The following is a 24,715-nucleotide window of genomic DNA, read 5'->3' as shown; positions in this document are numbered from 1 at the left end:
TCATTTCACTGAACTGTCCCATCTCACCCACATGTGAAGCCCTTTTTCTGTCAGTGATTTTTCTAAAAAAGATGTTTTCTTAATTTTTGTCACCTCCTCACATCAATCTGGATCCTGTACATTCAATAAAAAAAAAATTTTAAAAAAATTCCTTTTTTACCTTTATTCCTTTAATATCCTTCCCCCTTCCCAGGTTCCTAAGGAATGAGAGAAAGAATTTAAAATAAAAAGTAAAATGAGGCCAGGACTAGAAAAAAAATCTGCTGCAAATAAACAGTCAAGCTAAAGAAAAGTCTTTGGCCCTTTGGACTTTAGAAACTTGTTTGGAATATTAGGCATAGAGGATTTTAAGCATGAAGAAAAGATATAAACCTAGAAATAGTATTAATGGGATTGGAATTGTTAATGCTGAGACAGAATTAATTTTATTTCTTTTTAGACACAAAATATCTGACAGACAGTCCTGGAGACCAACAACTCCCCTGCTCACCCACTCTGGAATCTGCTGCAGTCACACCCTGCAAGGGAGCTCAGCAAATTTGATGAGATCAAGGGCAGAGACTTGACAAGGTCCTGAGAATGTCCTGGCATTTATCTGAACAAATGTGAAATTCTGCATTGTAAGTTTGTCTCACTGAGCTCAGGCAGCATTAAAAATCACACTGTGATTATTACTGTGCTGCAAACTTTTATTAAATTGGGAATCCCCCTGTGGGTCGGGAGGGATGGGGAATGGATTATTGCCCACTGGTTTTTCCCAGTTTTTCTCTGCCTGGAGCAGCTGCCAGCCTGGCTCCTCGGGATTCAGAACAGATTTCTGATTGTGGCTCCCAGTCCAGGCCTCTGAGCAGAACCTGAGCTGTTGGAGCTGTTTTATGACAGGGTGCAAAGAAACCAGCCCTGTGCTGAGTGTTCTTCACCACCTCTGACTCCATGATGTGAACAATTACCTGTAATCTCGCTGCTTGGCTGAGATAAACAACAGCAGGGGAACAGGAGAAAGGAAAAAGATAAAACCAAACCAACCAACAAGCCTTTAGGAACATTGCAGTGTGCTGTCTGGCACTTTCAGTGTTGACAAAATTAGAAAAATAAGCCAAACCATATTGTAATACTTCACTTCCTAAAGCACTGTGCCTTTCAAACGTGGAATTCTAATGCATCTTGCCAAATTTAGTGAAGTAATCATGATAAATATAGCTATAAATCTAAACTGTTCTTTAAATATATTTAAATCTTCCCATAAAAAGCATAGAAAAATATGCATGCAAGAGAGATCACCTTCTTGCTAAAGCAATTCTTGTTAATTCATCAGTTTTCATTCACCTCCTTCTTGATTTTTAAAAGCATTTCTGGAAAGTGAAGCAAAATTAACTTTTACATCCCCACGCCTACCTAAGACTACCAAGAAATCCTACATCACCCTGTATGAACCTAATCCTTAATGGTCACCAAAGCTCCTGAGTGTCAGGAGTGTGGGACTTGACCCAAAAATGTTAACTCATCAAGGCTGGGCTTTTTCATTTGTGTTTTTACCCTTGTTCTGACTAGTGCTCAAATAAAGTTCTAAACTAAAACCTTTTTTCTTGATAAACACCCTGGATATTTTTTCAGAGTTGTCTGTGAAGGCTTTAAGAGCTTTATCTCTAGCACCTCCTCTCTTCACAATAAAAACAAGATGGCCAAATTGAGACTCTCTAAGAAAAGAGAGCTCTCAGATGGATTTTTGGCTGGGACATGAAAATGAACACCTACATTTTCAATAGCCAAGACTTAATTTTTTAAAGCCAAGTCCTGGGCCCCAGAGAAGTAGTGAGGGTAAAATGCTGCTCTTCAGTACTTGCTCCTGAAAGCACAAGTGAGAAATTCCTGGGGTATCCTGCAGGATCAGCTCCCTGGGGCTTCCACAAGGCTAAACACAACAACCTGTGGCTGTTACACATGAGTGCCCAGGACAGAAAATCTAATCTATTAAAGGCATACATGAATGGAATATGCTGAAGGGAGAACAGGGAGAATCAAGACTCATATTTCATAGATATGTATCTTTAATTAAATTTTGCTCAGTTTATTTACTGCTGTGGATAACAGCATTAGGTTACTCCAAATTTTTGTTAACTCAGTAAGTCTACAGGCAATGACTTCCACAGCTGGTGAAAAATATATCTGCTCTTAACTACACCCAAATAGTATTTGTGATGCTCAGTTAATATTGGCTGTTAAAGATCTTTAAGCTAAAGTTGCTCTATAGATCAGTCTGCAAAATGTGGAGTAGTTATCACGGTTAGTTCACTTCATGTATGAATTCTCAGTCATAATGTTGTCTTTTAAAAAGTTTCTATAGTATAAACAAATAAACTCTCTATAATAAATAAACAAAAGGAAAACAATCTCTGAAACACTTGTTCTAACTAACTTATACAATGATTTTCATGAAAGACTCAATATATTTGTGTGTCTGGTACAAAGCAGTTGGAAAATAACGTTGTTTTCTCTTTGAAATCAGAACTCACTTTTACAAAGCAACCTAAGCTGCACAAGACTTGCTAAATGGCTCCTCTTTAATACTGGGAATAAATTCCATTACTTGGGAATAAATTCCATTACTCTTATAATGAGGTAATGAGAGAAAACATCAATACATAATAAGTTAACCACAAAAAATACACGGGTTTTTTATGCAATAAAATATATGGTCTTTGTTTGCTGTCCTCTTAAAAGTAACCTAAACCTACTTTATCCACACCTTTAGCAAAATATCCACATACACTGCTGCCCTGCTGCCTATGATAATCCTGGCAATTTCTAGAAGTCAACAAGAGTAGGATTTCACACTTATTAGATGGTAGAAGCTCATGATCAGAATGCAACTGCAATAAACTAAATCTGGAATTCAGGGTAAACAAAGCATTTTTAAGGAAATTGTCAAGCCACTACAGCTTTTCCATGGATTCTGGTAAAAATGACATTAATGCCTCCTGCTTAATTTAGTAAGGAAAAAAAAAAAAAAAACCAGACAAAAAACAACTGGAATATAAATATAAACAAAAATATCTCCAGTGATTTTTTTTTTCATGTGTCATTAATTTTGTAAGGCTCCAGAGCAGCGAGGCAAGAGGACAGAGTGAAAAGGCAGCAATGAAACAACTCCCTCGCGACGCCTGCCTCACAACACTCAGCAGCACTATTAGCACTATCCATCTCACCTAGGAGCAATAAACTCACATTTTTTGGAATGCCCACATTATGCCAGAATAATATAAAAATAGATGATGAAGCAAAAATGAGCTAGATTTAGCCCCGGTGTCCTGCAGTAAGTGCCATAATTGCACAGCCAGCTCATTACAGAAAGCCAGTCCCCTGAGCCTCCCCTGTCCCAGTTAAGCGACAGTAATAGAAAGCAGCTGTATGAGGACATCAGGTCAGCACAATCATTAGCCCCGAAGATTGCATCCCCATCCCTCCCGTGCGGCAGGCAGGCGTGCACACAGCAGCAGCCTCCCAAACACCAGGTCAGGCGGGCTGATGAACCTCACCCAGGAACTCCATTAGCGCTGACCCGCGGCTCGTGGCTCCCAGAGCCCTCACCTCTGCAAACTTCCAGTGCTTTAATGAATTTGGGCTGCTGCTCCATGCCCTGGGCTCCCAGCCCTGGGGCAGAGCCCGTGCCAGGGACACCCCTGCACCCTCGGCTTCCTCAGGCTCAGGGACTGGGTAATGCCAGAGCTGAGACATCTCCCAGCTCTGCCAGGTCACGGTGATGCCTTGGAGTGGCGGCCTGGAACAGAGGCCAGACAAGATTAAGAGAATAAAGTGGGAATTTATTAAAGGCCCCCAATAGGAACACCTTGGGCAGTCAGGAGTCTCCCAGAGGCTGCACCCAAGATGGAAAATGGTCACCAGATTTTCCATACAATCATGAATTTTCTCCATTTATATATCAGGGGTTAATCCTCCAATTACAGCCTCAGGAAATGAAGTCATTTACCCCCAGTTTTCCTCCCCAAACTCACTTTTAATTATACTTTTCAGGGCCTGAGTCAGGTGTCCTTGAGTTTCAGGCCTAGAGAGGAATTGTTTTGTCTGACTAAAACAGGAGAATCGCAGCTGGCAGGCCATGGAGTTTAGAGTTAAACACTAAAGCAGCACAGGATCTGAAAAATAGAAATGCTAAATCCTAAGGCATCAAAGGGAAAGTGATGCTGCCAGCAGCCATCACCATCAATGGGAGGAGCAGGACATCCTACCCCCATAAAATCTCATCTGCTGTTTGTTAACCACTTAGATAACTCAAACAGGACAGGATGTGTCACAGGGAGTTATTTTGGTGCCATAGGGTTAGCACCTCCCAAGTGACAATAAATATCTTGTAAATAATAAATGTCCATTTGAAGGGACATCGGACAAGGTAAGCTGGATTTCTGACTGACAGCCACCCCCTTTACAACCATAAAAGCCACACCAAACTTTCACAAAGTAGAAATCTTCCGTGTGTTTTCCTGGAAATGTGTGGAGTTTCTCTCATGAGTAGGGATGCCTACTCCAAGGTTACTACCCTGGGGTAAAATGAAGGAATCTGTGCATTATCATGACTTTGGTGATAAGTTACATTCAAATCCTAATCAATGCCGTTTCTTTTGCCAGCTTTAATATAAGTACCTTGATATCATGCACTTTTTTATGATGTTAAAATCAACTATATTTTTTTTAGTTTCATGCAGCATAGGAAGAAAATCTGATTAAGATCTTCCATCCGTTATCTTTTGTCTGTTCATTTGTCTTAATAAATAATTAATTTTTATACAAATATATCTGATCTGCCGTCGTTAGAGCTTGTGGAACAAAGCAATTCAATTACACCTCTATAACTACCTTAAGTTTAAACTGTTGCCAAACCTGAGGCTAAGGAAGGATTTACTTTCATTTACAGCCCTTTCTGGAAAGGAGTTGAAATGCACAAAGGGGTTGTTCTTTCTGCCCCAGTACTTGGGGCAGCTCGGAGACCCCCACGTGTGTGAGGAGCAGCTCTGGCAGGAACGGGGCAGCGAGACTGGCCAGAATGGTGGCCCAAGGTGCTTCAGCCCTCACCAGCCACCCCCAGGGCCACTAGCCATGGGCAAGAGTGGCCTCTCAGCCCTCCCAGCTCTGAGCAGCAGAGATCCCCTCCCAGGTAAATCCTTGCAAGAACAGGAGATGGGAAGAGCAGCTGCACCATCACACAGTCCAGGCCTCAGGGGCTGTTTGGAGCTCTGTGGCTCTGAGGGACAGCAATGGGGACACCACAAAGGGTGGGCCAGGCCCTGGAGTGGCAGCACAGGCACTGCTCTGCTGTCCCCAGCTGTCAGGGGCTGAAGGTCTGGCCTGGTACACACACAAATTCCCATATCCCAGGGGCACACGTTCCTCCTCCGTCATTTCTCCTCCTGCGCCCCGAGGCCGTGAGGCACAGAAGTGAAGATGGAGCCCTTTGCTGGCCTTCCTGTGTGTTCTGATCAAAATGCAGCCAGTGAAGTCAGCCAAGGTCCTCCCAGGTCTGGCTGCTCATTCCCACCTTTCCCAGAGATGAGTGTCCTGGTGGGACGAGCGTGTCCACAGCCCCTGGGCAGAGCAAGGCCCTGCCTTCATGGTCCTCTTGAGTTTTGGTCACAAAGGCAACAACCCCTCCATCAATGTCAAAGACTAAACAAGTCTGACTGTATGCTGATGTTCTTCAAATTGTTTCTACCAGCACTAGTTCTGGCTGGTTTGTTTTGGGGAAATTAATGATGATACAGCAAGGTCGTGGTACCTCTGCTGTAGCGAACAGATGTTGACACATTAATGCCACGGGCCTGTGCTGCACGAGGCCAGAGCTGCTCCTGGCTGTCACTGCTGAGCAAAACCAGCCTCACCAAGCAGCCCAGTCTAAGAAACTCAGTCTAAAAGGCAAACATTTGAAGAGAAGAGCTCCTGCACTTTCCAAAGCCATCGCTCTGTATAATCCTCATCAAAACATGCCACTTTTCTTTTTTTAAAAAATCAACCCAAAGCCAGCAGAACAATAAAAAACCAAATCTTTTTCCCACTCAGCAGCACAGTTTTCAATGCCATTTGTAAGCTGCCTATTTATCCCTGACATTCACAGCTTGAGTGTATCTCCAGTTCAGTCACTCTCTTACACCGAGGTAGAAATAATCAAGTATTTTTTCCATCTTTTTGCTGGGAGGATGCAGAGCTGAGGGTGCATATCCATAGCTCTGTTAACCTGGTGTGAGATTCTCATGGTGCACTGCACAAGAGGAAGGCACCATCATTCCCAAATATTCCAGTCAGCAGGGAAAGCAGCAGCCTCGTGACTGGGAGGGAGCCGAACTGGGGTAGTTTGATGTCTAAAATAAAATAAACACTTTTTTCTTAATAACCTCATAGCAGCAACACATTTAAAGCATTAAAAAAGAGAATAAATTAGGAGGATGAGGGCAGGGAGACACTTCACTGAGATAAAGCAATGCACACCCCCTTTACCTGTGGGGAAGTTTAAGATTTGTGGTCAGTATTGTTAAGTTTTAACTGTCTAATATACTTCCTTCAAAGAAATTTTATTATATTTGGGGGTTATTACTGCAAAATGAATTACACAAAAGGCATCAGTGCCCTAAGAGTTAGCTACATAAGTGCCACGTGTCAGAAAATTCAGAATTTTGAGTCATATTTTAAAATATGGAACTTCTGACAACACGACAGCCACTGTAGCTGGAAATGAATAGCAATTCTTCCATCACCCCGGCCCCAAACAGGGGACTTAACATCAGCACAGCTTGAAAGTCCATTTAAACTGTGACAGGGCTGTAAAAAGCCCTTAACAGAAGCATTTCCTAAGAGAGTCTCATCTGTTTCTAAGCTACAGCTGTTGTTCATTCAGGACTGATAGGCATACAAAATAAGAGATGGATCACTCAGTCTCAAACGCAGGTGTAAGCTATTCAAATCCTTCACTCCTGATTTCTCATCATTAGTAGGGTTATACCTGTCTCCTGGCTGTGTTTCATGCTGCAGAGCTCCATCCCTGTGAGCAGGGACAGAGAGATTTGAAATGTCCCCTCCACATCCTCCCCCAGCACAGTGGCACTCCCAGCAGTGCTGCAGGAGCCACCCTCACACCCTCCTGACCATCACCCAGAGCTCACTGGCACACCACTTATTAGAATTCCTCACATTTTTGAATATGAAAAAGAGTCTTAATCCTTGGAGTGAAAGATCACAGCAAGAGATGCTTATCATTTCCATGGGCAGGAAGAAAATAGTGCAATGAATTATGTAAAATACTTTAAATATGGGCACAACTGAAAGCCTTAAATTAGGAAGCAGAACCTGTTAATAAGCAACACCTCTTCAGTAGAGGATCCTCTGACTTTAAAAGGCATGGTTAAAAAGCAGGATAATGTACAGATAATTTCTGCACATTCCAGAATTTAAATCTAAGCAATGTAATAAAATGCAGTAACAAGTGGTGTCCCTCAAGGGTCCTGCAGAAATAGCTCTGTCTTTTGGAATCTTACCTGTGCAAAAAATATATTCAAAAATAAATCAGCTTTTCTTTAAGCTCTCTACTCCAGGATTTATGTACAGTGAATGATTAAAAATAATCAAGAAGTCCATGCAAATGCTTTCCAATTACAATGTACCCCTTAAACACTCTTAATCAGAAGGCTCTAATACTAAACCAGGACTTGTTGAAAACCCTTTTCAAAGCAGATGAAAGCTTATGAACCTTGAGCCAGGTCCTTCTGCTTAGACCAAGGAAACACTACAGGGTTCCATCATTCAAGATGATAAACCAGAAGAAAAAAACCACCAACAACAAGATTCTGGAGAGAGAGTTCATGTCAATATAAAATAAAAGTAAATTCAGTTTCACTCGAAGGAGATTTTAGTGGAAGTTGCTGTTTTGAAATAAAAAGAGCACAAAAGGCATCACTGAAGCCCCACATAATGCACCAGATTAGAGCTGGTGTGTGTCAGGAGCTCACAGCTGTGCGCTGCTCTGTGCTTTGCACTGGATGGAACTTCTGTGCTCCATTCCAGGCTGGCTCCATCCCACACCCTGCAATTCCTTTAGTTCTCAGGGGGCTCTGACTGCTTTAAATGAGAGAAGTTTACAGGTAACGTTTCAGGAGCAGCCAAAACATTAACCCTGTATATGAGAGCAGCCCAGGCTGAGGCCCCCGGTCCAACACAAACAGCTCCTCAAACTGGTGATGCTCAGCACAAGCCTTGGCATCACAGGCAATTCCTCCTCCAGCAGTTACTAAGAAACAAACCACGCAAGAGTTCTGCTTTTCACTTTTGTGCCTCTGAATAATCATCACCATTATTGCACAGGCTAACAAAGTGAGGCTGTCACCTGCAGAGTGATTTCCCTGCCTGCAGGCTGTTTGTCCCCTCAGCAGGGCCCAGCTCTCGGATCTCCCCAGGAGCCCCAAGCCCAGAGCCAGGCTCAGGGAAGGAACCCCTGCCTAGAAGGGGAGGGGGCACAGGGGACAAGCAGCTCCCCAGGCTGCCAAAGCTGGCATTACCTGCTAGAGGGAAACTGCAGCTCAAACACTGCTCTGAATCTTCTTTTGGAAGTTTAGACAGCCAGGCAAATCTAGAAATCGCAGGAAAAAGCCAACTCCTCTGCAGCCCCAGCTGTGTGGGGAGCTGTGAAGGGCAGGGCTGGCATGGGATGAATCCTGTGTGGAAGTTCTGCAGCACCAAATGCTGCTCTGACATGTCAGGAGTGTGTTTGTGTTACCAGCACTGCACTGTGATTGCTCTAAAACCACTTGTCTCTATCCACCAGCCTTCCCATCAGTCCATACTGTTAATTTTTTATTTCTCAATCAAGAATTCATGGAGGTTAGTGTGACATTGCTGCAAATACCCTCACAGCCTAGTAACTGTAAATAATGGATACCACTCCAGAAATACCAACCAGCCTCTCGTTGTTTTGGGCACTTAAATCGTGCCTGCCCCAACTCACCTGCCAGCAAACAAACGGGCTCCTCTCTGCACTGCAGCAAATCCCTCAGTCTCAGGAAAATTAAATGTGTCATTGAAATGGCTGTAGTTTTGGTAAGTGCACACAGACATTTAACTGTGACAGCGCTCACACTGAGTGCAAGCATCTCCTTTCCCTTCAGAAAGCGTATTGCAAAATGCTAACAAATCTTCAGAAGCTCCGGTGAATTTTAACACAGTTATTGCATTTCAGACCACACTGCAGTAAACTGCATCTCCCTCTTTACATTTCTGCTAATTTCTGGCATTTATTTAAAAATTCTATAATGATCAGCTACTACTGAGGGCCTATTTGCGCCTCCCATTTTCCATTTAACCTCAATGATTCCAGCCTCCTTTATTTCCTTCCGTGTTGAAAAGTACTTTTACAGCATTACCAACACATTTGTTAGATTTCTCCTAATTAATTTTCCATGAACCTTTCAGCATAAAAAAGAAAAAAATCTCACATTTCTGCATGAAAAATGAATTATATTTTCTCCATTTCCTTAGAAATTTACATTCTGGGCTCATCTGTGCCACATATTCTTTATGGATAATGAGCAAGGCGTCCTCACTTAGCTGTCACTGAGGCAGTGAAATGTTTACAGTGTGCACTTTGGAGATTCTGGCAGCTTAGATTCCAAGAATATTTCTTATTCACGACAATAAGCTCTGTCCTAAATTTCTCTTGCACATGAACAGGAAAAGACTGATCTGAAGAATCCTTGAACTTTGCTGACCTGCAGTAATGCTGTTTGAAGAAAGGTTGCTTCAGACACTTCACGCTCACGATCTGTTTCGTATGATGTGGCAAAGATTCTTTTCTGCCCTTAGCATCCCACAGAACTACTTGGGAAACTGAAAATATCCACTAATGGAGAGACAAATATCTTCATTATGAAGCTTACAAACAGAATACACATTGGATAACTCTGGAGCCTGTTCTCCTACCGTATTTATTCTGTAACAGTTTGGGGACAGATTATTGCCAGGCAAAAGAAAACTCATGCATGAATCTCATGCCAGTTCTGTGCAGGAGATTTCACTCAACTCATGAAAAATCTCTCTCTTTAATTACCTCTCTGAAGCCATTCTTCAGCCAAGCCATGAGAGTATGCCTGTTGTAAAGATTATGTTAAGATTTCATTTCTGTGCTCAGGTCCAGTCACAGGCTCACAATGACACGCTTAAGCCTCTGGGCTTTATTGAACCAGGGCCTGGAAAAAAAACATCTTTTATGCTTTGTTCTTAGAAAACCTCATATAGTTTGAATAAATCTTTGAAATGTAACCAAAAAGAATCTCACACGAGATTGTCTTTCATTGAAGTCACAACATCCAATTCATGTAGATACAGTTGGAAGGTTATTGCTGTCAAGTTTTGAACTTGGGCTATGAAAGACATAAAAGGTGACAGATTTCCTCCCCAGAAAGGAGAACAGAGCCTTCTCAAACCTCTCCTTCCTCAGCCCAGCTCCTGCACCAATCTGAGCCTACTCAAACCTGCTGGGGTTGTTTTCTGTTATCAATCAAATTTCCAACTGTAATTATTAACGCAGTCTTTAATTAAATGAATCCGTTCCTTTGGATACATTCTAAAGAAAAGGCAGTTATTGAACGTTAACAATTCAAACACTTCAAGTGCCTTTTTCAGTTCTGACTTGGAAAATCTGGATTAATTCTCAAAGGTCTTTCATACAGTTACTAACTCTAAAGGAACTTTTAAAACATATTTAAACCTGTGTTTTCCATATATTTCTCTAAAATGTTAATCAGTTCATCAGGAGTAATTGAATTTTGAAGATGAGGCAACTTCTGCCATTCCAGGAGTGCTGGTGCCATGGCTTTTCTGACATTGCTTATATTATTTCCCCTAGAAAACTATATTAAAAAAAGAAAAAAAATATTGTTGCATAAAATGCTTGTACAGTGGGTGGAACAGCAACCCTAAACCTCTTCTTACATAGAGAAACATCTCAATCTAAACAGTGCTGTTTTCAGACAAGTTGTTTTCACACCAATTATCCTGTGACTCAGTAACATCTTGATAATAAATGAAATAATGTAAAAGTATTTATTGCCAATAACGGAGGCCCCCCCAGCCTTTTTAAATCTTCATATTAACTTGTCAGAGGTGAATCTCTCAGATCTGAGCTGGCAGCTGTGAATACACAAACAGTATTTCAGTATTCCCTGCAATGTCACTGGCTGTGTTCTTTGGCACACTGGATAGTGACTGGAAAAGTTCTTTCAGAGTTACATGGTGAGAGGGGCAGAGCAAAAAGGAGTTCTGCACTCTGTGCCAGCCTCGAGATTTCTGGAGGATCAATGCAATACACCTAAGCAGCTGCAGAATTTAAAAAAACCAAAGTTTTTATGTAAGCAAGGGGAAACTGTATTTCTTTTTGTAAACCAAATGGTCTCCAGCCTCCTGTGGAACTCTAAATTATAACTTAGATAATTATAGCAACAGTCAGGAGATAAATTATTATAACAGATCTTGATACAATAGCATCAGATGCTCAGAAGTCTGGTAAGGGCCCTGACAGAGATGCTAAAATCAAAGCCAGCAAGAAACCAGCAGGAGATCCAGTCAAGCTAAAAAGGTTATTCAAGGCAATCAATTACCATCTCTAGTCTTAGGTTTTGAGATATGTGTTCTCTATTTGCAAAAAAAACCAGAGATACAACTATCTTGAATCCCTGTGAAGAAAGCAAGGAGTCCATTTTTCCACCTAAGTCCAAAATCAAAAGGAAAGATGTATGTTGCAAATCTAAGTTTAATTTGCAGTGACTGATCCAGAGTTCAACCCATGAAACAAAGCTGGGAGCTCTCTATGTAGCCTTTCAATTAATATTTCTATGTGTTAGCCCTGAATTTGTCTTTATTCCTGTGAGTCTTTGAGACTCCAGACTTTCCCATTCCACTCCAAATGGAAACTCAGTGTTGATGATGTGCAAAAGACAAGTCATAGGTAACAGAGCTACAACCTGAGGCACACTTAAAGCAAAAATTGGGCTTTAATTCATATTAAAAACTTGGGGAAAAATTAATGGTCATCCCTAGACATGACAAGGGATAGTACAAGAGGTGAGACATCCTCTGCATTCTGGTGACCAAGAATTTTCTGTAGAGAAGTGTGGGATAAAAGTTCTGCAAGAAGCTGGTTCAATTGGAATTCTGTCTGCATTTAGAGCCTAATACAAATTCCAGTTTTTTAGTAAAAAAAATAAAAAAAATCCCATCTCTCTCTACCTAGGAGGTTTGAAAGATGTATTTCCTGGAAAGTATTACACAATTAAGCTATTTTTACTGCTGTGTACACTACAGAAAACCAATTGTCAGAGAAACACTTCACATTTTTCTCCACAATTGTTTTTCTGTTCAAAGAGAATTGAAAATAATTAAAACATTTTCCTTAATTTCCCCACTGGAAAGGATACTAGGAAAGTCTGACTAGCAGAAAACATGTATTATTGATTTTTTTTTTTATATCCTTACTTGTGAAGAGAGATATTCTATTTCTCCTTTCAAGGAGAGGATCCCTGATAGCCATTATCCTGTTGCTGGAAAGGGAGGAAGCTGTCTCTTCCCCTATTATTCCCCTGTTCTCACACTTCACGTGTTACTTGACAGTGGAAATCATGTAAGAAGGCTCATAATAAAGGAATGAAAAAAATCAGAAAACTTTCATTATTACCAAGATAATGTCTATCTAAATAATGCTACCAGACTTAATTCCAAATGCAAATGGAGAAAAAAAAAAAGTTAATTTAGAAGAATGAAGTGACAGAAAAAGAAATTATCTTAATTGTGCTTATCAGAAAACTTCCCTATTGTAATTGTGATTTAAATATTGTGGGCATAAGCTTTGATTGCCTGAACAATTCCATTGATTACATATTAATTTGTCTCGAAACACAAACCTGCTTGAATTCAACTTCTCACATTTTTAACATCATCCAAAGCAAAATTACAGATTATTCAAAGTCCCACCTTGCCCCATCCCCAAAAGGACTCAACCACCTCCCCTGGAAGTGTGTCACTTGTTTGCCTCTCTCAAAGCCAGTTTTATTTCACATAACCAATTCAGAGAGCAGTCAGATCATCCCCGAGCACCAACTGCAGAGCAAGAGGAGAGCCAGCTGGTGACTGAGCTGGAGCCAGGAATTATTTTACCCACATGGGTCACCATTAGCATCGGTCCTGGAGCCACAGCGACCTCACGGCTCGCTCAGCACTCTGGCCTGAGATAACTGAATGTGTGTGAGGAGGGAAATCAGCTCCAGCAGCTCAGCACAGCACCTGGAGCCACCAGGAGAGTTACACACTGCCCTGAACAGCTCAGACAACTGAAGAGTCAAAGTGCTTTTCTCTGCCATCAGCCCTGGAAGAGCTTTCTGCTTAATGCCGTGGAATTATCTTCTTTCTGTCTGTGCATTCCCCATTTGCAGCAGTTGCACTTGCATATCAATGAGTTGTCACACAGCTCTCGTAATTACTGTGCAGAGGTGCCTGTGCTATCTCCCCCATGCTTTCTGTTTCTCTCCATTAATCTCTCCTGCCTGTGCAAGGAGAGGCTGCCCAGAGCTCAGGATGAAGGAGCAAACCTGCAAACAGAGATGCTCTAACCCATTTTACACCTGCCCTTTGCAAGAACAGCTTCTGTCCGTGTGGCCAGGTGCTCTGTGCCGTGTGCCTGGCCTGGGGAGCCTGTGCAGCCCTGCCCTGCCCATGGGCACTCCTGGCACAGCCTGGAGCGAGCAGGGCAGGGGCTCCAGCACACCCTGCAAGCTGTGCCTGGGCACAGCTGCCACCACAGCCTGCTCACACACAAGCCGAGGTCACAAACAGCTCCAGCAGCCCAATTTCGGTTTCCCTCCATGCTTGTCTGAGATGTCATTTGGGGAAATTCATATATTTTCATGCATTTGCTTTCCCCAGACTGGCTGGGAAATAAGGAAATTATATGCTCTAGGAGCTGTTGGTGCCTGTCACATTGTTTTGGTCAGGGTTGCTCTGTTTGAATCGCTCTGAATTTTCAATCATCAACCAGTGACTTAGTAGTGACCCCAGAAAGAAGTTTTGAGGGATGAACATGGGAAATGAGCTGTACCTGCCTCACCTTACACTGTGTATCAACACACAGCATTACCACATGTGGATTTATAACTCAAGAGGAATAAACAACAGCATAGCATCAAAATGCAACTGCTATCTGAAACAGATTCATATAAAGGTCACTTTCCACCAGAAGTAAATAACATTCAGTTTGGGGGAAATCACTGTAGGTGAAGGGGAAAGAAATGCACTGTTTGATTTGGGGAGAAATTGGTTAGACAGAAGGTGATTCAAAATATAATCAAAAAATAATTAGAAAAAGGAACAAGCCAAAGGACAAACATCTGTGACAGAAGGATGTGAAGAGACAAACAAATCCTATGTATGACAGTTAATTTCGGTTCAGACCAGTATCCTGCTGGGCTACATTTGGAGTACTCTGCAAACACCCTGGGAAAAAAGAAAACTTACATTAATTTCAGTGTGAACGGTGGCAGCATCAACAAGCAAAAGACTGCAAAACCAGAACCAAGACACTGAAAATATCAGATTTCAGCAGAACCCCAGCACATAGGGATAACAAATAACAGTAAAGGGAAACAACAGCAATTAACAGACCAAGAGTTCTTCACAAGGCAAGAAGACTACAAAACAAATACACATTAGAATCATGCATTTTGCTTTCCTAAAAATGCCAGATGAGAGAGGGAAAGGCCCAGCTGGCATAACTCCAGCAGGACACATCACTCTTCCAAGGCAGATGCCCCTGGAGTGTTCATACTGTTCTGACTTGCTGACTGAGGGCTGTGGTTTGTGAGAACTGAGCTGAAAAGGGAGCTGCAGTAGCAGTGAGGAGTGGGGTTAATCCCACCCCTTGCTGGGGGTTGTGTTCTCTGCCCCATGAATGATCTGCAGCTTCCCATTCCTGGAGAGTGAGCAGCAGGAAAGCTGCTGTGTGGGGCAGGGAGGTGTGCTGGGACCTGCCCAGGGCTGTCCTGAGCACGGCAAAACTCAATGCAAAATAATTGCAAAATTCACCGTGGAGCAAAAAACAGAGAAGAATTCACAAGCCCAAACTCTCTGAATTTGCTTACATCAGCCTGTTCTGTTTGCATTTTGTTTAGCAGTGAATGCTCACCTGTATAGATCACAGCTTGTGTGGACAAATACACAAACTACAAATAATAATCGAGGCAGAGCTGTGCTGTAACTTCTGCTGTGGGCTTGATGTGATTTCCTCACAAAGGTGATGAAATAAGTCCAAACCCATATTTTGTTTGATGGGCATTGCAGAGAAAAGCAGCCTCAAGATGTTGAGAAGCATTGCAGCCTCCCTGATTGAATTGCTGAAACAAATCTCTCGATGCTCTTTGTGATTAATTCTTTAGCTGAGTTGTAGTTTATTTGTGACTAGTCTCAGCTAAATACAACTTACATAACTCTGCCTCACCATAAAATAAGTGTTATTAACAGTCCTCTAAGGATAATCAAAGTTAAAATTTCTTTTTCTGCAAATATTCTGAAGTATTTGTTGAAAACTTGATGCCAGCATGCTTATTGAATACCAATAAACCCATCTGCCAGAGTATTTGGGAAAAGCAAACACAAAGCAGGTGCAAATGAACTCTGATTAAATTTGTTCAAAACTTCAAGCAAATACTAAAGTTAGAAGATGAGTGGAGATGTATTTTTCATATTTGGCTAACTGTAATTGCAATTTCTATCCAGTCAAAGCAGGATAATTAAGCAAAAGACAAAAAAGAATCTGGCAGCAGCCTGAGCAAAGTAACCATTGCTAAAGAAAGAGCAAAAATAAAGGTGTAGTGGTAATGTAAACAGAGGGAATGAGGGAATGTTACTACAACACCAAGAAAATATAAAGCAAATTGTTATTAGGAAAACTCACTTAGCGCAACTAATTAGTAATAAAACTATGTTAATAATTGCCATCAACCACAATTTCAGTATTTAGTAACTTCAGTAAATTTAGTAACTCAGTACCAGTTCTCAGAACCTGAATTTGTTTTTGCAGAAGCAAAAGAGGATTCCTGGTAAAGCAGGAAATATTTAGGCCTGGATTTCCAGCATCATGCAGCAGCTGCTCCAAACATTTCTGGGGGTTCACAGGACATGCCAAAGTCAGCTGTCACCTCAACAGCATCCCCCTCTGACAAAAATGTGGTTATTTGCTCAAATCATGGCTAGAGATGAAATGAACTCGCTTGAACACAGAGGAATAAAAAAGAGACTGCAGCTGAGCAGGAATGTTTGGTTTGGAGCAGGCAGAGAGGACATGGAGAAGAAAAGCCACTGTGTATTTAATGAAGAGGCTACTTTACCTTGGACCACTTCCAGGATGATAAGAACCCTATTTAAGGAACATGGTTACCTCCTGATTGTCACTTTATGTAAATGACAGGAGCACAGAAGAATTAACAGTAGAAGAGTGAAAATTATTTCCAGAAGAAATGAGTGCCTGTTCCTGAGAAGGAAAACATGAAGAATAAAGCACTTTGATTCATGAACAAATTATCTGCATCTTCCCTCTGGAGCCTATGGATTTGATTTTCTCAATAAGTTATATGATTTAAACTTTATGAAGGTTTATAAAGGTTTAAATGTTCCCTGGTACTAAGGTATCCTTTACTGACCTGGAACCTGGTTGCTGAATGGAAATATGTTTCACCTAGACTTTCACAAGATTCTGAACAAGCCAATGGCTCCCTCCTAGGAACTCACAGATGGGCAGAGAGGAACGTGTTGCTGACAATGAAATTATCATCCCTTCATTTGAGCAGGAGTCACAACACTCTGGGCACCCCAGGCAGACAGAAATTACTCAACACACAGGACAAATCCACTGCTCCTTAGTTAAAAACAGTGGGAAAACCTTCCCAGTAAGATATTACAATTAGCAGTGTTTTCATGGGATTTTGGGATGGGCTTTCCAAGAGCCTCCAGTCAGGTGAATAGAAAAGATATTTCTGGTTCAGAACAAACCACCCTGGCTCAGGGGAAGGAAAGAGGTGGGGGATCCCTCCTGAACACCATTAATATCTTTGCACTGTAGCAAACACCCACCACTATCAGATCAACAAAGATATGGAAAAATCTGTCTGTGCTGCCAAATTTTCAGATTAAATGAGTTCTTTCTTTAGTAAATTATTGGACTTTCCCAGTGGTGACTTTCAGAAAACATCTGCTGAACTTTTGCAGAGCATTTTGTTTTTCTTTTAGCCACCAGTTAAAGCTGAAGGCATTTTGAGAGAGGAGTACTAAAATTTAGCTAGACCTTCCTTATTAAAAGTAAAATCTTCAGTAATTAGCTCTTCCCCTGACTGCTTTTTGGCTCTCATTACAAACAAAGTGCTATGCTAATATACCTTGTGTTGCAAATGTTTCACAATTCCTGCTAATCAAATTAAACTCAGTTTTCAGCAAATAAACCCTCAATGCAGTTAATGGAAAACAAGGAACAGCACTGCTTTGCCTGAGAATGGGTCATTACCACAAGCTCCTAATTACAAGTACCTTAATGCATAATGTAAAGCACAGTCTTATATAGGCTCTTAAGAATTAAAGCTGAAGCAGGATCAAAGACTTGATGTGTCCTTGAATTTTTTATATGTACATTTGAATACAGATGGAGAAAAGCAACAAAGAGAAACAGAGCAAAGCTGCAAAATACAAAGATTCATTCACTTACCCACCCTTCAAAATGTACAATAATAATAATTTATGCAGTTTATGAGTCTGCAGAAAGAGACTGATTTTGACTCAGGACACATTCTGAAACCAATTTTCATTTGCCTCCTCCTCTACCCTCTTGATAGAGAATGTTTCACACCTACCAGTTAATGAAGGATTATTACTTTCCTCTAGAGTAAGCTGCAAATACAACCAAGGTTAAAGCAAAGGACGTTCATCCTGAATTAGGTTATATGATGCCATCAAACAGGAGCCCAGGTGATTGATGACATATTGCTATTACTGCACCAGGCATTTATCAATACTGCACTGTGAATTATTTTCCAGTTTAGTTCTCTTATTGTCACATGATGGTATATTTTATCAAATATACTTAACTGAAAAAAAAAATAAAAAAATAGAAACCCAGAGAGAAAAGCACTGGAAACAAGAGAAGGCATAATAAATCACAGTAACCGACTTACAAAATGCAGACTGGCATCACTTGCCAGTCAGAATTCTGCTGTTCTGAATGAATTCTCACAGGTTGCATTTTCTACTCGGATTTCAGAGAGAATCTGCAGGAATGGGCACGGCAGCCACTGCAGCCCAGCCCATGGGTCACCCTTAACCAAGTCCTGCAGAGCAGTTCACCTAGAATCACTAAAAAAGACTCTTCCACCAAACTAAAACTTTTCCATTTTTCTGCAAAATTATTTGCATCCATTTATTTTCCTGGAGAATTATTACACAAAGCTTTGAAACTTTCAGCAAGATGAACACTTTATGCTCTAACTCGCTCTGGGTATAAAGAATTCATGTTGAATTATATCTGGTGCAATTATAAATCTTCACAAGGTTACATTTGCAAAATTTCTGTGTGTTGTTGTTACATTCAGGCTGCCTCTCCTCATCCTCATTATTATTAATACAACATGAACTGCCTGTGCCTATCCTCCTGACACCACAGAGTCTGTAAAAGCTGAGCTCTTTCTTTAGCTTTGTAGTTGTCCTCTCCCTGAAGGGCATGCAAGCACAGAATGGGAATTATGGCTATTTGAAAGAAAATTAGTTCCTGTTTGGATATCCATGGAACTGCAGGGAAGGCAGGCTCAGGAAAATCCCACCTCTCACCCTGATCTCATCCTGGGCTTCGTGGAGCAAAAAATATTGTTGTGACTTTATGAACAGCAGCCAATAAACAGCAGATTCTTCCCCACCTCCCACTCACATCCACCAGCTCCTGCCCACCTTTACAAGCCAGAGGTAAACATTATAACAAGTCATGGAAGGGGTTTCTGCTAGGGAATAATACATTGAAATATTCCAAATTCACTCAGCTTGACACTTGTTTACTTGTAGCTCCTGCAGAAGCAGCAACTGAGACAGACACTCATCCTCCCATGAAGAGAGAGAGGGATGGGAAGGTTCTCCAGAGGAAAAGCTCTAAGAATTAGGGGTGAATGGACAAATATTAGAAGTAACCTCCCTTAACAACAGACCATCCAAATGTGAGCCCTGCCCAGTCAGTTCTGCTGTTTCTTTAAGCTTTTCCTTACATTTCTGAAGCATTTGACTATAAAACATGTTTCTATGAGCAGCACTAAAAATAATCAGTTTTTGACAAGGTATCAGATGAAATGTTCTAACAGGTCTAAAAAGTTTGTGAATACTTTTAGAATAACTCAGTTCTATGTCTGAAGATAAACTGCCCTCAGATCTAGAACCTTAAGCTTCTATTACTTAAAGGGATCACCTATTTTAAATTTTCTAAACAATTTTTAGTTTTACCCAGACTTTACAGCTTTATTTTGTTCCAAAGTAATAATTGGCATTTCTGGAGTTTTCATCCCTTGTCTCTTGCCTTCCCCTTTCTTTGCAGTAAACATGGAGAAAAAAAATCTGCTCTGGGATCAAACTCAGATAATTTCACTGAGGATCAGAATTCCTGTCCTTTGCACTGGCAATTTTTGCACAAAATATGCAAAAATCACTGAAAAAAACTACAAAAACCTGTCTCACATTCCTCAGACTGGTTTATTCATAACAAACAAAGTGCCTTATCTCACCAAATTGCATTTCAAAATACTATGCAAATAGTTTTCAGCCCCCCTGTAAAATGTCCCATATCCTTCTCTAAACAGCTGTAATTTTCACCTTCTTTATTTAGATCTGTAGTGGTTTATGGATAATTTTGGTAAAAGAGGGTGAACTGAAATTTCATCTTGCATAGAAATAGAGACCAAACTGGTTTTTTTTCTGAATCACCTTCAAAACCAAAGGCAAAGCTTAATAGGTGAGTCAAGGGAATTTACAGGATCCAAAACATCTGAGCCATAACATTATAAAATGCAGTTTTATGGAAAAAACTGAGGTTCAGCTATGCAGCATTGTGGGTACTGGATATATTGCTGTCCAAGAAGGGAAACCAAGAAATTATGCTCAGGAAGAACTTAAATATTTGTTTGTTTCCTCCAAGTGCAGGGGAGCAAAGGTTTACAGCAGCCCAGAGGAAATATAACACCATTATCTACCTTTACAAGGAAGTAAAAGGGTAAAGTCTCTGATGCCTTTAGAACCCTTCCAAAAATAGGTTTATTTTCAGTGCACCCATAGCCTTAATTTTCTTTTGGGTATAACTTCTGATAGTTTCAGCTGCACTATCTCCTGTTCCCAGCAGCATTAATAAATAGGATCTGTATAGTTTTAATTACTTCCCTTAAAACAGATTGAAATCACTGTGAGAAAGATAATTTCAATGAATTATATGCAAACAAAAAGATTTTCATGATAGAACTTCTCCCTCTTTCCTTTTTCTTTTTTTTCTGTGATGACTCTCAGCTGCTGCACTGCCTCACTCCTCCAGGGGAGCTCCCTGTCCTACAGACTGGCTGAGACACTGCCCTGTTACCTGCTGCTGCTCCAGAACTGATCCCAAACTCTGCAGTTCATTCTCAAGCAGGATATCACTGCAGTCAGTAACCCTCAGGAGAAAGCCTATCTTATTTCTCAGACATCTGAGAAGAATTGAAGTGAGAATTAGAGGCTGATTCCTGTAAATACCTTCAGAGAGAGCACCCAGCAGCCCTGAAACACATTTGAGTGCCATTTATTTTCTAATACAAACAAATAGAGATATAATTCCCAGGCAGACATCGTTAAGGCATTGCTAATTACACACAATAAACCAGTGATACAATCTTAGTCATATATTAGTAGAAGGAGGCGTTGCAGATCCTGGGCTGATGCACAACTGACAGTGGAAAGGAGATACATTAATTTTGTGTGTACCACTGTTGCACAAGTTTAATTTTCACAGTCACTCTCCTTCTTGATGACAGCAGACAATTATGAACAGAGAAGTTTACTTTCAGGTAACTCCAAACAAAAACCAGATCAAATTATTAAAGTAACAGCAGCACCTGCAGATGGTGTTTGCAGAGCAGAAGCACAAATGTGCACACACAGGGGCTCTATTTGTAGGAATTGCCATGAAAGGACATCTCCCCCTTTTAATCTCATCAGAACAAGAGTGTACCTTCATCACTGTTTCTAAAATATGAAGAAACTTTAAATCTGAATAAACAACCTCAAGATCTATAAACTCATCAAGGAAAACTTCTGAAGAAAATAATATCCCTTTTTCATATATTTACAGCTTAAACAAACCTTGAGTTGTTTGTTAGACAATTCCACGTGGACTTTCATCTTTGTTGTCATCATTTCACCATTAAAGTGTGGTGTTGTAAAACACTGGAGACTTCAGAGGCTTAAACCAATATAAAAATCTCTGCAGTATGAAGTAATTTTATGTCACTACTCTGGTTATTTCAGAATTGGCTGCAAATAAGAGCCTGAGGATGATTTAATGTGTCCTCGACCCATCATGGCCATGGTTAAACAAAGTAAACACATCAGTCTTTAGCAGTTATTTATAACTGGAGGAAAAGCACAAACCAGCCACGGTAAACAGAGCACTGGAAAACATTCTGAAGGGGAACTGAAAGTACCTGAAAATGCCTTTCTTCACATATTTCTGTATTCCATTTCTCACTAAAATAAAATCCCAGTGACCATCCACAGGAGGATTTATTAGAACTAAAATCATCACTTCCAAAGAAGATCCCAAGATACCACTGCTGAAGTGGGAAATTTAGGCATTCAGATGTGATTACACACCAGCAACTGGCACTTCTAGTGCAGTTTTAAAATAGAACAAGCAGCCTGCAGAGCTCATCCAGTGGAAGAGCCCAAATCCTGGGAAGCTCTCTGGGATAATTTGGGCCCTGCAGAGGTACCTGCACCAGTGACCCAACTCCACAGCGCTGATGTCGCTCTCTTTTCAGTCTGCTCAGAGAGATGTTGACCTTGCTTGTGAAGCCTGGATTCCTCCAGCAATTCCCCTGGCTCCTGAGCTGAGCTCGGGGCTGTGTGAGGAGCCTGGCCTGAGGGTTTGCTGTGGATGTGTGACCCCAGCAGAGCTGCAGGTGGGTCACCCTCTGCCCAGCATCAATGAAGGGTTTGTTTGCAGCCAGGCCAAAGCCAGAGAGCTGTTTGCATGACTGTGAGGAGGAATTGATCCTGGAGAAACCATCCCAGCACTGCCCTGAGAGGCAGCTTGGTAAACTGGATTGCTGTCGAGGTGTTTCACATGCTGTGGAAAGGAGGGATGACTGGGATGGGGTGTGAGCACTCCCAGCACGCTGGAAACCACTTGGAAAACCAGACAATGTCAGCACAAAGGACTGTGAAGTGCTGCTGTGACCTGCAGGACACAAGGGCAGTGAAAGGCTTCTTGTGGGAACGCAGAACTGGAGCTGGCAGCACAGAGCCCCACGGCTGCTGCTCAATGGCACAAGGGCCCTGCTGGAGGAGACACCAGCTGAGGGTCCCTGGGGCACCTCTGCACTCATCTCCTGAGGGAGAATCACCTTCCCACGAAAATCACCTTCCCATGAAATCACCTTCCCATGAAATCTGAGTCTCAGGATTTAAGAGATTAGTGCTGGTCCGTGTCTGGCCAAACTGACAGCTCACTCTCTGACATATTAGCTACTCATATTATTGAGGAATGTACCTAGATAGAGTCATGCATCGTAATATTTGGCATCTAAGAAACCTAAAAGATGCCCAAAACCAAAAACCAACAACAAAAGTTTTGGGATGTGAGTTCTGATTGGTTTTTGGGGGGTTTTGTTTGGTTGGTTGATGTTTTTTTTTTTGTTTGGCTTTTTATGGCTTTTAGTTTCGGTTTGTTTTGTTGGTGTTGTTGGTGTTTTTGGGGGGTTATTTTGGTTTTCTTTTGTTTGTTTTTTTTTTCCTTTTAATTTAGAGATCATTAATTTAGGACAACTCTATTCTTATCCATGCAGTCCCTGCATACAATGCTCTAGTGCTGGAATGATTTGTGGAAGCAGTAGACAAAATTGTCTCCTGAGTGGTGCTGTTGCATGCTCAGAATTTCCAAATCTTACAATGGGAGAGTCACGATTAGCTGAAAAAACTGATTATTCCCAGACATGAAAAATAAACTATTGGAAACAGTTTTCCTGAATTCTGTCTGTAGTTCTGTTGTAATTTTCTGGCTGTGAGAGATGTCTGGAAACCATTACTGCTTGTCCTGTGTTAGCTTTGAGATTGCTGTATTCTACCTGAGGGAAGGGGTTCTTATTTTAGCATTAATGAAGCATACTGCATTTTGGAAATCAAACCCATGGCAGCACAATATTTATTTAAAGTTTAGCCTCCATGCCTTTTGTTACCTGCACTGGGAAGCCTCAAATCATAAATAAAAACTGGAACAATTTTTCCCCATAAACTCCTTCCTTCCACAGCTTTGCCAGGTCCTCTCTGGTCCCCTTCCTTAATTATAGAATTCTTCAGAGGCACATTATTTTCATCAGTGAGAGATAAGAGATGTCAGCATAGAACTGAGCTCTTGCTATACTTAGTCATAATCCTCCTATCACTTAAAAAGGCAACTGGAGATCTTTTTCAATAAAGCCATCAACAGGGATTCAAACATAAACACTGGATTTAGGCACATAAGCTTAATTGACTTTCAAAAAGAGATGAGCATCTCTTCCACTTAGGCTTTCCTGATAACGCCACCCTGAGTAGCTCAGGTTTATGGATGCAATGATTAACTTGGGGGGGAGGAGCCAAAAATGAGAACATTCAAAGATCACTATCTTTGAGTGTTCTGTTCTTTATAGGAAAAATAAAAATAAAAAAAATAAAAAAGAAGAAGAGTTAACATATTCTTCCTGTAAAATTATTTTCAGTGTGAGAATTGTCAGAAGCACCTGCACACGATGCAGTTCTCTTTGTATTGATTGTCTGCAGCATCACACTGAACTGCAAAGGGTGATTTAATTGCAATTACATTTCACTGGAACTTCTGACATGAATTACATAACAACCTTTAGAGCATCTCCTCTCCCTTTGTTTTTTGCTTACAGGTTTATCTGATCCCTCTTCTCACAGCCCCATTTTATCTGTCCTCCCTTTCCTGTAGTCCAGGGCTTACAAGGTCATGACACCGAGTCCCATATTGAATGAGCCACTGAAACCAGGTAACCCAGAGTGCAATTGATCCCTGATGAGCAGGGGGATATTTCCATCCAAATGAGGAGGATGAGCTTTGTGGCTCCCATTAAGGTTAATGGGGGTTATATAGCTGGGTCCTGCTGTACCAGAACAAATGCTTGTCCCCTCAGCAAATCCATTCCAATCTCTGAGTACTGAGAGAGAAAAAAACATTTTTGGTAAAGAAAAAAAAAAAAAAAAAAAAAGAAAAAAAAAAGGAAAATAAAAAGGGCTGTGATTTAGAAGCAAATCTGAGTTGTTCCATGTTTCTTCCCTAACTTTTAAAAGTGTTAAAGCAGCACATTTCACCACTTTCCACTTCATCTGCAAGAGTGTTCAAGTTAGTGAGGGTTCTTTG

At 41.1% G+C, this 24,715-nt stretch overlaps 1 protein-coding gene and 1 long non-coding RNA gene across 18 annotated transcripts in view; one reads left to right on the top strand and one right to left on the bottom strand.

Moving 5' to 3' along the window:
• Window positions 1–24,715, bottom strand: part of RBFOX1 (RNA binding fox-1 homolog 1) — a 1,112,502-nt gene that overhangs the window by 857,831 nt on the left and 229,956 nt on the right. The window lies entirely within an intron of this gene.
• Window positions 4,879–23,323, top strand: LOC147650021 (uncharacterized). The gene is made up of 2 exons (XR_015277366.1): window positions 4,879–5,170; window positions 20,611–23,323. It is a non-coding gene; the product is annotated as an uncharacterized LOC147650021 (long non-coding RNA).

This window comes from Cyanistes caeruleus, chromosome 17 (genome assembly GCF_971803275.1).
Source record: "Cyanistes caeruleus chromosome 17, bCyaCae1.hap1.1, whole genome shotgun sequence".
Classification (NCBI taxonomy): domain Eukaryota; kingdom Metazoa; phylum Chordata; class Aves; order Passeriformes; family Paridae; genus Cyanistes; species Cyanistes caeruleus.
The sequence above is the reverse complement of the archived record's forward strand: the minus strand, read 5'-3'. Positions and strand labels throughout refer to the sequence as shown.